At 59.4% G+C, this 12,225-nt stretch overlaps 1 long non-coding RNA gene across 1 annotated transcript in view; it reads left to right on the forward strand.

Moving 5' to 3' along the window:
* Positions 1-10,101: 10,101 nt before the first annotated feature.
* LOC147580517 (uncharacterized) overlaps positions 10,102-12,225 on the forward strand; it is a 160,444-nt gene continuing 158,320 nt past the window's right edge. Inside the window, exon 1 of the long non-coding RNA XR_015253017.1 lies at positions 10,102-10,465. This is a non-coding gene — a long non-coding RNA (uncharacterized LOC147580517). The remainder of the gene's footprint in view (positions 10,466-12,225) is intronic.

Genomic DNA, 12,225 nt, shown 5'->3' on the forward strand with positions numbered 1-12,225 from the left:
CCGCAGCCACCGTTGTACGTTCCCGCCCACAGCGGACACGGCTTCCGGTTCCGCCACGGCCCGGCAGTGCGTGTTGTTTGCCGCTTTGGGACGGGGGCTGCCCCGGTGGCTCCCGGGTGGCGTCTCTGGTGGTTTTGATGTGCATTTCCCAGTGGTTCGCGTGTGGAGCGTTACTGAGGCTGCCGGACTTCGTGATGAGACACTCGCCCGGGAGGCCAGCGGCTCATCCTGCGAGCGTCCCTCGAAGCTGGGAGTCCTGGAGCGGGGCGGCCCATGGTCAGCTCCTCAGACCACCCCCCTCCAGCCACGCGAGGCACCTTACAGTCCCCGTGTTACAGGTGAGGGGCTCAGAGAAGTCCGGTGACCTGCTGGAGGTCACACGGCCGGTGTGGGTTGAGCCGGGAGCCTTGCTCTCGGCACCCGGGTCCGCGGCGGCTGCCGCACGGGGGTGGGCACCACCCAGCAAGCCTGCTTCAGAGCGGACGGCCGGCGGCCCTGGTCCTGCTCCAACCGACTGGCCTCCCGTCCCGGGATTTGCTGTCCTGGCCTCTCTCCTTGTCTGGGCCCATTCGGGCCCGAGACCCTCGCTCCACTTGGTACATGAGGACACACCATTAGCCCCCTGTTGAGAGTTTAAATCACTCCGTAGGAGTCTGCCTTGGCATCCATTCCGTGTGGCCGAGCAGCCCGCGGGGCCTTGACCTCGCACGTCCCCCCCTCCCTCCCACAGGTCCCAACAGGTGCACACCCTAATAACGGCCCGGGGGCCTTGACCTCGCACCAGCTGCTCCCACAGGTGTGCACTCTAATAGCCCACAGGGTCCCAAGTGGGTGTGGGTTCCTGAGGTGGTTTCCCCCGCACTCCTGGTGGGGCACAGCCTCTCCTGCCCCCCAGCTCCCTCCCCTTGTGTGGCCCCTTAGAGAAAAACCCCTCAGGGCGCAGCCAAACCCTGCTCTATTCAGTGCAAGCCAGCCAGCCATGCGCCTGCCGGGAGTCCCAGAAGCACCCTGTCCGTGGACCCTAATCAGGGTGTGTGCCCGGGTCAGGCTGCTCCTGCCCGGTCCGCACCCCGTCCTGACTCCCCGCGGGGCCCCTCCAGGCGGGGTGCTTCCTCCAGACCTGTGAGTCATTCTCTTCCCTGCTTCGCTTTCCCTGGTGGTCCCTGAGCCATGCCTCCCCAGCAGACACCCCGCCTGCACTCGACGGGTGCTCACGAAGTCCAGCACCCCTGTGCTCGGCCAGGCTGGCCTTTGGGATGCCGAGCCGGACTCCCCACCTCATCCAGCCTGATTCTTCCCTCACTTTTATCCTCCGAATTCAGGACGCATCCCGTGCTAGCAGGATGTGCTATGTGACCGTTGTGAATTTAGGCCATTTTCACCCCAGAGCTGGCCCCTTCCACACTCCGGCCTTCCGTGGGGACGTCCTTCCCACCCCCACGCCCTCCATGCGATTCCGCAGCTGGGACTGGGTCCCCGACCCCAGACCATGTGTCTGCCCACCCGCCGTGGGTACTGGTCCCGTGGTGGCCCAGGGACCCTCTCAGCCAGGGGGAGCCTGGCAGGCTGTGCGGAAGCAGATGGTGCTGGAATGTGGTGGGGCTCCCCTCCAGGGCACGGGAGGAGAGAGCAGGCTTGGACGCGGGGCTGGGTATTATTCCCACACCGAGATGTGCCAGGTGCCTCCCGAGAGCCCTGGGCAGAGGGAGCGGCCTGCAGCCAGATGGGCCCCGAGGCCACCAGCCTGCCGCGTGTCCTGGCTGGGAAGGAAGGCATGCGGCAGAGGGGCCCGGAGGGAGGGTGGACAGCCAGCCGGAGCATCTGGTCTCCCTCCCTCCACCCCTCCTGCACTGTTATCTCAAACCCCTCTTTACAGACTCGTGTCCCTGAGGGTCCCGGCATCTCGTGCCCCAGGCCCAGCACTAAGCCGGGGGTCCCGGGCCCCACCGCCCGGGAATTCTGGTCCCGCAGGCAGACGCACTGGAGGTGGGACCCACCATCCACCGACAGGTGTGAACTTTGCTGCCGGGACGCCCTGAAGAAGCAGGACGGGAGGGGACGAAGGGATTCCGAGCAGACTTGCTGAGGCGCCCTGGCCGCGGCCAGGGGGACGCATGGGTGCCGAGTGGGGGCAGAGAGAGGACCCGCGTCCCAGGCCACGGAGCGGAGTGTGTGTGGTCAGGAAGGGGCAGGGGGGCGGGGTGCGGGGCCTCCGCTGACTCTGAGATAGATGCAGGGGGGTGGGGGCCCGGCAGGCTCGTTCCGCTGCAGGAGGCACGTTTTCCGGCACAGACAGGGAAGGTGGCTGGTGACGATGGCCGTGGTCCAGGTGCTCTGTGGTGGCGGTGTGGGGGCGGGCTCCCGGGTCCCCCCAGGGAAGAAGGGGCCAGGCCACCGTGCGGACCCGCAGAGGGTGGCCGGGGCTGCTCGGGCAGCACAGAGGGGGCGCCAGCAGCCCCACGCGCACCCCGATTCCCACGCTCGTCAGCGCCACCACTTTACGGTCAGGCTGGACGCGAGGCCGGCGATGGAACGGGGTGGAAAGCCGCAGCGTCGCTCCTGCTTTGCCTTTCACCTGCAGGGCTGTCCCATGCTGTCACTGGTCTACAGTCTTCCTCATGCCGCCTGGTGTGACCCTCCCACATCTCCAGCTGCCATTTCTGGTCGTGCTCCCTGGCAGCAGGCCACAAACTCGCTTCCCAGCACACAGTGCCAAGCTCTCACTGCCTCAGGGCCCTTGCACATGCCAGGCCGTCTGCTTGGAGTTTCTGTCCCCTCCTCAGCCTTCTGGTCGGATCTCAGATGTCAACCCCCCGCCCCCTGCTTCCACACAGATCGCGTGTGCTCACTTCCCACCGCAGGTAACCGCGTGCCTGTCTTTGCGATGGTTCAGGCTGGGCATCCCCACGAGGCCTCCTGGAGGGCAGAGTGGGGTCTGTCTTGCTCGTGGCCGCGTCTGCAGCACTCGGCACGGGTCTGCACAGAGCCGGTGCTCAGAAGTAGTTATTTCTGCGACTCCGTGAAAGGCCGGGGCAGACGCTCGTAGGCCTGACCAAGCTCGCTTTCTGGCTCGCTTCCCCCAGAAGGCCCGCCTTCTGGGCGGGTCTTTGTCGTGAAACCAGCTTTGCCGCTTTGCCTGGGACAGAAGCAGATGCCACCCGGTCCCTATGCGCGGCTTCTGGCCGGCAGCTTGTCACCCGCGAGCGCCTGAGTTGGTCTGTGACCCTCAGCACCTGCCCACGCGGTGGGATCAAGCACGGGGAGGGTGACCCCGTGGGGTTAAGCTCTGTCCCCACAGCACTGGGTCATTTGGTGATGTGCCCTTTCCTCCCCGCTCCCCCTCGGCCCCCAAATAAGCCACTTGACTTATTGATTTATTAGCCATGTTGACTAAGTAAACATTAAAAAATTAAAAAAAAAAGAATTCAATACTTTTTAAAAATGTTTTACTTATTTTTGAGAGAGAGCAAGTGGGGGAGGGGCAGAGAGAGGGGGAGACACAGAATCCGAAGCAGGCTCCAGGCTCCGAGCCGTCGGCACAGAGCCCGACGTGGGGCTCAAACCCACGAACCATAAAATCATGACCTGAGCCAAAGTCAGTTGTTTAATCAACTGAGCCACCCAGACACCCTCACTACTATTTTTTTAATGTTTAATTTTTTTTGAAAGTGAGAGAGAGAGAGAGAGCACAAGCAGGGGAGGGGCAGAGAGAGAGAGGGAGACACAATCCGAAGCAGGTTCCAGGCTCCGAGCTGTCAGCACAGAGCCTAAAGTGGGGCTCGAACTCACAGACTGTGAGATCATGACCTGAGCTGAAGTAGGACGCTTAACTGACTGAGCCACCCAGGTGCCCCTAGGAATTAGGAACTTTTGTGTTCATTTTATAGATGGGGACGTGGAGACACATCAGAGAGGTAAAGTGATTTGCCCAATGCTGAACAGCTGGTCAGCTGTAGCCCCGCCTGCTGCTCAGGGCTCTGTTCTTTCTGTCACTGGGCCCCCGAGGCTGTGGGTGACAGGTCCGCACCACGCGGGTGACTGTGTGAAGACCGGCTGTGTGCGAGGCCCAGGCTGTGAAGGGTGAACTCACACCCAACACCACTGGCCCTTAGAGGTCAGACGGTCAGGCGTAGATGCCCACACACAAGTCCCCAGAGACTCCTGCAGACCCACGAATGCCATTGTGTGCACACTTAGACCCCACGGGCAGGAACGTGCACACCTGTTAGCAGTGACCACGGTTCTCGATGAAAACCAAACAGCGGGACACGTTCGCACACGTGAGCTCAGAGGACCTGGAAGCTTCCTCGGGTTGTCTGGCCCAGCCTCCTGCTTCTAAACTGTTCAGACACCCAAACCACGGAACGAGGCCTTGTCTGCTTGGAAAGGGCACGCCCCCCCAACCATCGAGTGAGCGCTGGGGACCCTGGGGTAATGACAGGCTTCTCAAAGTGGGAAGGTCGAGTTTTCTTTTTGACAGAGGTTGAAAAGTGCACAGTAGAACTGATAGGCCCCTTTCTGTCTCATGATTATGTGTGTCGTGATACAACCGCTCCAATGTTTGGCTGCTGGTCCCCTCGGACGAAGCTCTGAGAGTCTGGCGGAATTGTAATACGGTGGCAAGCGTCACGCCGTGGCTCGTGACAGTCCCCGTGCTCAGCTGTTGTGCTGAGCAGGTGCACGTGGGCCAGAATCCAGGAGGAGGGCCGTGGGCTCCGTGGGGCTGTCACGGAGCCCCAGGACGAGGAGGCTGGAGCCTGGGGGCTTAGGTGGGTGTTCAGTCTCCACCGTTTCCCCTCCGGAAGCACAGAGCTTCCCGGATGCCACGTCCACGCAGGGACAGCCCTGCGTGGCTTCATCTCCGTGAGTTAGTGCCGTTCCTGCCATGGAGGAATCACAGGGAATTGAACTCTAAGTTGTGCGGTGTGCAGGAAGAATGGACGCTGAGGTCATTCTGCCCGGGACGTCTTAATTTCTGGAGTCGTCAGAGTCTGATGAGTCCGGCCCTCACACAGACTCAGCGCAAGGTGGGTGCTGAATGACGGTGATTGTGCCCGGAGCGGTACTGGGAGGGTGCGAGCTGAACATCGGCACCCCCGAAGGGGCTCAGCCAGCAGGATACGGCTCTGGGACGTCCTGTGCTGCTCTGTCTCTAGAACTTTGGACTTCTGCGTTCCTTAAGAAACTTGGTTTGGTTTTTGTTTTTGTTTTTTTTTCCATCAAGAAATCTCTTAGTTGGAACTCTTCTGGTTGCAAGTTCAAGACATCAGTGGAAACCGTGAGGCCAAGGGAGATGTTTTATAAGCCAGGAGAAATTAGGTGTGTTCCCCATCCTCCTCTCAAAGGGCTACCAAGACGCCGCCCCGGCCTTCCGGACGCCGGATGTGTCCTTCGCTCCAGGAGAGGAGAGCATTTTTTTAAAGTCCGTTTCATTGAGGGCGCCTGGGGGGCTCAGTCGGTTAAGTGTCCAGCTCTCGATTCGGTTCTGGGGACGGCTGTGTCTTTAGGGGGCATGTTGGGAAGGAGCAAGCTTCACTGGGAAACGTAGGATCTGCTGTTTCCGTTGTGAACGTCTCTGTGCTCAGAAGGAGGATCTGAGCTTGCGTCCGGGTGTTGTTGTGAACGTCTCCGCCCGCTCGCTGCCCCGTCTGCGGCTCCGTGCCCTCGTCTGTGAGTTGGACGCCGTAGACCGTGTGGAAGGGATTAGACACGCGCATGTGAATCCGGGCGCTATTTGAACGACGCACGCACTGCTCAGCGTGGGCGTCGGCTGGGGGGCTGCTGTGTTGGTCTCGCTGTGGGTGCAGTCACGTGGACCAGGCTTGTGGATGTCACAGCAGGCGCGAGTGCAGAGCAGGGGTCACTGCTCTTGGCTTTAGAGCCTGGGGTCCCAGGAGCGGGCTGTTCACATTTGTCTGTGCCACGTGTCTATACATGGGGCGATGTCTTTAAAAGCTGGAAATCCTAACATGCTTGGTTTTTTTTCCCCCTCTTCTGGCTTCCTCTTACACCTGCTGAGTTCTCTGCTGAGTTTGTGTTTAGCCTGTTACACAGAGTATGAGTGTTAGCTCAGTGGAAACTACCGTGAAAAGCCGAAAAGGGAGAAGAAAACCTTCCACTTGTCCCCCTTGAGGGAGGAGGGATCTTCAGCCCCCAGCACCCAGCCCCCAGGTCCCTGTCCCCAGCCCGCAGCCCGCAGCACCCAGTCCCCAGCACCCAGCTCGGAGCCCCCGGCCTTGTGAGGATGTGTGCCCCTCCATGCCCGCCCCTGTCTCAGCCGCGCTCAGCGCCCCATCCCTGGGCCTTCTGTTCACTTCAGCTCTGACGTCTGTCTACCCACACATGGGATCCTAACTCGTATCTCACTGGGCAGCCAGCCTTCCTCGGACGCCGGCCTTCTGTGCTCTCGGCAGCAACTGTCAGGCCGTGAACGTGACCCCTCCTGCCGTCCTCTCATTGGAGGCTGGTGCTCCAGGCCGCTGGGGCCGTGCGTGTGCTGGGCCGGGCTGTATCCTGAAATGAGCTCTCCCTGGGAGCCGAGGTGGGAGAACAGCCACGTTTTATGAATGGGCCGGAGAGGCGCTCGAGGTTTTGCAGGAGGGAGGACCTTGGGCAGGAGAGGGGAAAGGGCTTGGCGGGCCGGGGATTCGGGAGAGCTTGCTCAGGACTCCGGCCACATGGCGCCCGCGGGGGATCCTGAGGGGCCTCGCCCAGACGCCCCCCGCGGGCCAGGGCTCCGGCTCCAGCCGCTGTGCGTGCGCGCTGCCCCGTCTCCGCAGCACCGCCTTCGGTCAGCGGCGGCTACTTCCCTGCAGGTTGTGTGTCCCCTCCCACCTCCCCTATGCAGCCCGCAGCCATGCCCGGGCCCGCACAGGTTCAGGAGGCCATGCCTCCCGGGGCACCAGGCCTGGTGTGATCCCCGTCCTGGCTTAGCTTCTTCTCTGCTTCCTCCAGCCCCTGCTCCTGAGACTTTCCCCTCAGTAAGTCTCCTGCACCCACATCCTGGCTGCAGACTCTGCGAAGTGTTGCAAAGACACCTGTCAGACTGCCCACCGTGCTCCCTCCTGCCGTTCAGACATGCCCACCGTTGAGACGTGCCCACCGTGCTCCCTCCCGCGGTTCAGACGTGCCTACTGTGCTCCCTCCTGCCATTCAGACTTGCCCGTGGTGCTCCATCCCACTGTTCAGACGTGCCTACTGTGCTCCCTCCCACGGTGCTCCCTCCCACGGTGCTCCCTCCCACGGTGCTCCCTCCCACGGTGCTCCCTCCCACTGTTCAGACGTGCCCACCGTTGAGACGTGCCCACCGTGCTCCCTCCCACCAGGTGGCCTTTCTGTGAGCTCTTCCCTCTGCCTCGGATGTTGTTCCTGCTGCTGTTCGTCTAGTTAGCCCTCGTCTGCCCCCAGCTCTCAGCAGACGTCACCTCCTCCGGGAAGGTTTTCCTGGCTTCCCCGACCGAGTCAGCGTCCCTGGTACGAGATCCCCCCCCACCGTGTAGTGTCCCCTCTCACTGTACAGTGTCCCCCCCCCACCGTGTGGTGTCCCCCCGCCATGCGGTGCGCCCCCTTGCAGTGTTCCCCCCACCATGTGGCGTCCCCCCACCGTGCGGCATCCCCTGCCGACGAATGGGTTGTTACGGTTGCAATGTGACATCTGTGTGTGTAGGTGTTTGTTGTGCGTCTTTCCCATCAGCGTGTAGCGTCCGTAAGGATGGGACTGGTCACCGCCGTATTCCTGGCGCCTAGACCGGTGCCTGGCCCGCGCTGGTGGAAGGAAGGTGTATTTGTGGAAGGGGCTGCCAACAAAGGACAGCTTGAGAGAAAGTGAAGCAGGGGACAGATCGCGGGGCCAATGCTGGCGGGTGCTCCGGAAAGGCCGGCGTGTCGAGGACGGGGAACGTACCCTTTGGGTCTGGTGAGTGGAGGTCCTGGCGGTCAAGGTCTTGCAGTGACGGAGGCTGGAGGCTGGGCCACGGCGTGGTGGGACGGCGTGGCGGGCAACTGGAGAAGGAGTGGACGTGGCCCCTCCTAGAAGGGCAGGGGGCCCAGAAAAAGGCCCCGGAGGCGGGGTGGGGGGGGAGCCCGACCCCTCCTCTCTAAAGCCTGGTTCCACTGCAGACATGCCCGCCGTGCCCCCTCCAGCACATGCCGGTAAGCCACCGGGCCCTCTGGAGTCCTGGGGGTGGCAGGGAGGCCGGCCTTTTGTGGCCTCCCCAGGGCCGTGTGTGCCTGGAGCCTCCGCGCTGCCCTGGCGCGTCCTTACAGCACAGTGGCTCCCGTCCGGGTGGCTGGTGTCCCGTCCCACCGAGAGCGCCCCTGGGGACGGCGGGACTGGAGCCACGGGGCTTCTTCAAGGTCTAGAGCAGGAGGTAAGCTTGACGGACACGGGTCATTTCCGTGGAAGAATCAAACTGGGCGCTGAGGCCGGGACACGGCGACGTCCCAGTGCTAAGGTGCCGGGAGCGTGCAGACTGGCCTGTGCGTGGAATTGAATGACTTGTGGCCCTCAGACCCTGCAGACCACCGGGTTCAGCAGCCACGCGTGTCACGTGGCCAAATGCCAGCAAGGTAGCCGCGGTCCTGTGACCTGACACCTCCAGGGACAGGAGCTCCTGCTTCCTAAGGGAGCCGATGCCATCCCGGGACAGCTCTCAACCGCGTTTTTGTAAAGGTCTCCTTTCTTCTCAAAATAGATCTCCCTTCACGTTGAAAAAAGCCTTTCTTCGCCCCTGCTTATCTTTCTTCCCTGTCGCCTCTCGTCGGCCCATCCCTCTGTAGGCTAATGGAAACAGAGCTACAGAATATTTTGGCTGTCAGGTCAGGGACCTCAGTCCACACTGCATGTTTCTGGGGAGCAGACCCTGTGGCGTCTCTGGTCTCTGAGACGAGATGTCTGCCCTGCGAGAGGGGCCCTGGGCGGGAGAGGCAGGTAGGAGCCTCCCCGGCTGCCATCCAGGGTAAGGAAGGCCTGGCAGAGCCACGGCGGGTCCCGGAGAGGAAGCCGGCCATCGGGGAGCTCTGCGTCCTCCGGGACCTGGCCTGCCTCAGTGGTCCTCCTGGACCCCATCACCGGAGGGAGGGACCCCATCACCGGAGGGACCCCATCACCTTGGCACAGACGTGAGGCTGGATTTCAGAGGCAGCTGGAGTTGTCAGGGAATTACTCTCGCTGTAGTTGGAGATCCGCGAGGCGCGTCGTGGTGGTCAGTGTGCCACGGTCTCCTCTCTGTGTCTGCCTCAGAATGAAAAGGTGGCCTTGTTCCTCCTGGAGAGGGCTGTTGGTGACCGCAGATATGCACATGTTTGGGTCTAGGGTTCCCTTCACCTTGTTCGCTAGCTCTCCTCCCAGGCAGTCTGCTCTCTGTCAAAAGCACTGCTTCCTGTGACTTTGGCTGCTGCTGGCCCTGAGGTGCCCCTCGGCTCCCACAGCGGGGGGCCCGGAGTGTCTCCGTGGGCACGGTACACTTGGTTCAAAGGGTTCTCCCACCCTTTGTCCCATTGGACCCTCACCAGAACCTTGTCAGTTTTCCATTTTACGGACAAAGAGACCAAGACTTAAAAAAGCCAAAAGAGGGGCGCCTGGGTGGCTCCGTCGGTTGAGCGTCCGACTTCGGCTCAGGTCATGATCTCAACAGTCTGTGAGTTCGAGCCCCACGTCGGGCTCTGTGCTGACAGCTCGGAGCCTGGAACCTGCTTTGGATTCTGTGTCTTCCTCTCCCTCTGCCCCTCCCCTGCTTGTGCTCTGTCTCTCTCTCTCTCTCTCTCTCTCTCTCTCTAAAAATAAACATTAAAAAAAAATTAAAAAAAAAAAGAACGGAGAGAGCCCCTCTCATCCCTTCCTTGCGGCGTGGAAGTCCTGCTCTGCCCATCAGGTACCAGGGCGGAAAGGGTCAGTTTCTGTTGTATTTGGCCAAGGATGCCCCAAAGCTTCAGAAACAGCTGTACCGGGGACCCGAGAGTAAACTCAAGGCCCCCTGACTTCTGCTCTGGTAATAATAGCTGTCACTATAGGAATGTAGTGACAGTAACAACTAACACTTTAAAAACCATATAACAGCTTACAAAGCGCCATTTGTACAAACTGACTTACTGCACTTACTTTCTCTCCTGCTTGCAGGTTCTCTGTGCTCCAGAACCACACGTGACCCTGCGGAGATGACCGTCCTCGAGGTCAGCAACGTGCTACCGATTTCACCTGATCACTGTGTGCAGAATCCGGAAAGCCTAGGTGTGGTCCCCAAGGGTAATCTCCAAAGGGTGCATCTTCCGTGGCCCAGCTGGGATTTCAACCCCGCGTGCTTGCTCGTAGCGCCCCAGCCTCCACGTCACGTTCTTTATGAGTTAACGGTGCATTTACTGAAGGCAGAGTTAGCCCTCCGTCAGGACACACGTGTGAGAGTGGGTTTCTGCCTGGCGCAATTCGATATACTGGCTATCAAGCCGCCGAAAGATGGCTGAGGTCTAGGTGAGTGTTCAAGTTTACTCAGACTAAGGCGACCCCTACCGTGTTTTTGCCAGGAAAGAGGCCGGGGGAGGCAGCCTGATTTGCATATGCAAATCCGGTCACCATACTGTGTAAATACGTATCCCTCGTCCATCGTCGCTTCTGTGGTCGGCAGCCCCACAGCGAGCGTCCGTGCCAGCCAGGCCTGTTCCTGAGCCAGGGAAGAGACTTGTCCACACGTCATCCAGCTTCTGTGCAAGTGCAGTCTTAGCGGGGCGAGTTGGAGGCTGAGTGTGTGCGTGTGTGACGGGTATGGGTGCGTGCGAGTGTGAGAGTGTGTGTGAGTGAGTGTGTATGCGTGTGTGTGACGGGCATGAATTCAAAGTGACACCGTTTAGTGGAAAGGCTGATTTATGTTCCCTCCTGCCTTGAGAACGCTAATTAGGATAATGGGAGAGCCTTTCTGGTTTGGAAAAGCGTTCGGAGGGGGTCGGGGGGGACTTTTTGTCTCCTCTCTCAGGCCTCCTGCCCCTCAGCTGTGGCCCGTGGGCTCACGGGCGACACAGGGGAGGACAGGTGGCTGTTAGGGACACTTTGTAGACTCCGGGGCGCCTGCCGACATCACGGGGGCAGAGAGCTCACCACGTCTCCTGGTCGGTAGACTCCACTTTGATCAACGTGTCCACGAACCAAAGTCCCGTCATTCAGACCAAAAGAAGTAACACCAGGGCGCATAGGACGTACGACAGGACAATCCTTACCCAATTCCAGCTGCCGTTTGGGGCTAGGACAAGCTGGTCCTAAAATCCAGATAGAAATGCAAAGAACCCAAAATAGGCACAGAGAATTTATCGAAGAACTCACACTTCCCAGGCTCACACTTACTACAAAATGACACAAATCAAAAGAGTGTGACGCTAACACAAGGGTAAGTATACAAATTAATGGGATATAGTCAACATTCCAGAAATAAAGCCTCACGTTTATGGTCAACTGAGATGTGACAAGGATGCTAAGACAACTCAAAGGGGGAAGGAGAGTCTTTTCGACAAATGCCGTGGGGACAGCTGGACAGCCTCACACTGAAGAATGAGGTTGGACCCCTGCCTCAAAGCCCAGGCAAAAATTAACTCGAAAGGAATAGACGTAAGCACTTTAATTATAAAACTCTTAGAAGAAAACCTAGGAATAAATCTTCCTGATGTTGGATCGGGAAATGGTTTTACAGAGACGAAGCCAAAAGCAAATGTGACCAAAGAAAATACGGGTATTTTGGACTCGCAGAGATTTTTAGTGCTCCAGAGGGCACTATCAAGAGAGTGAAGGATGGAGGAAAATATTTGCCAGTCAGGCGTGACAGGACTGGTTTTCGGAACTCTTAGGCCCGCGTAACAAAAAGACAAAAAAGGGCAAAGGATCTGAAGAGACATTTCTCCAAATAAGATGTGTAAATGGCCAGTGAGCACAGGTGTTCACCTCGCTGACTATTAGAGAAATCAAAGTCAAGACCACAATGAGTGACTATTTCACAGCCATCAGTGCTTCTAAAGTAGAACACTCAGGTAATTACAAGTGTTGGTGAGGATGTGCCGAAATTGGCACCCTCATTCGCTGCCGACAGGGATACGAACATGGCTCAGAACGTTAACTATAGAGTAGTTACTTGACCCGCAGGTAGGAGACAGGACAGACCCGCACAAACGCTGTAACGTGAATGTACGTAGATCATGTGTAGTGTGTAAACAGCCACGGTGTATAAGCAGTCCGGTACGAATCAATTG

This window comes from Puma concolor, chromosome B3, assembly GCF_028749965.1.
Source record: "Puma concolor isolate L17-30 chromosome B3, mPumCon1.1.hap2, whole genome shotgun sequence".
NCBI lineage: Eukaryota > Metazoa > Chordata > Mammalia > Carnivora > Felidae > Puma > Puma concolor.